The sequence below is a fragment of the Callorhinus ursinus genome, unplaced genomic scaffold (assembly GCF_003265705.2).
Source record: "Callorhinus ursinus isolate GAN/ISIS: 27379988/994484 unplaced genomic scaffold, GSC_fseal_2.0 scaffold29, whole genome shotgun sequence".
In the NCBI taxonomy this organism is placed as follows: Eukaryota; Metazoa; Chordata; class Mammalia; order Carnivora; family Otariidae; genus Callorhinus; species Callorhinus ursinus.
Genome location: NW_027397091.1, coordinates 19,737,093 through 19,737,888, shown reverse-complemented (window position 1 = coordinate 19,737,888; position 796 = coordinate 19,737,093).

Genomic DNA, 796 nt, shown 5'->3' with positions numbered 1-796 from the left:
CTCTTTCTTTTTTCTTTCTTTCCCTTTCTTTTCCCCTGGTTTCAGGTCTTTTCTGATTTGTATACAGTATATTTGCTGGGGACGTTGTAAACCTGTTAGCATTTTGTTCTCTCATTCATCTAGTCTCCTCTGGACAAAATGACAAGACGAAAGAAATCACCTCAGCAAAAAGAAGAGGTAGTACCGTCAGCCAGGGACCTACTCAATACGGACATTAGTATGATGTCGGACCTAGAGTTCAGAATCATGACTTTAAAGATACTAGCTGGGCTTGAAAAAAGCGTGAAAGTTATTAGAGAAACCCTTTCTGGAGAAATAAAAGAACTAAAATCTAACTAAGTCGAAATCAAAAAGGCTTTTGATGAGGTGCGATCAAAAATGGGGGCACTAACTGCTAGGATAAATGAGGCAGAAGAGAGAATCAGTGATATAGAAGACCAAATGATGGAAAGTAAAGAGGCTGAGAAAAAGAGGGAGAAACAACTACAGGATCACGAGGGCAGAATTCGAGAGATAAGTGATACGATAAGACAAAACAACATTAGAATAATTGGGATCCCAGAAGAAGAAGAAAGAGAGAGAGGGGCAGAAGGTATATTGGAGCAAATAATAGCAGAGAACTTCCCTAATGTGAGGAAGGAATTAGGCATCAAAATCCAGGAGGCACAGAGAACCCCTCTCAAAATCAATAATAATAGGTCAACACCCCGACATCTAATAGTAAAACTTACGAGTCTCAGAGACAAAGAAAAATCCTGAAAGCAGCTCAGGAGAAGAGATATGTAACCTACAATGG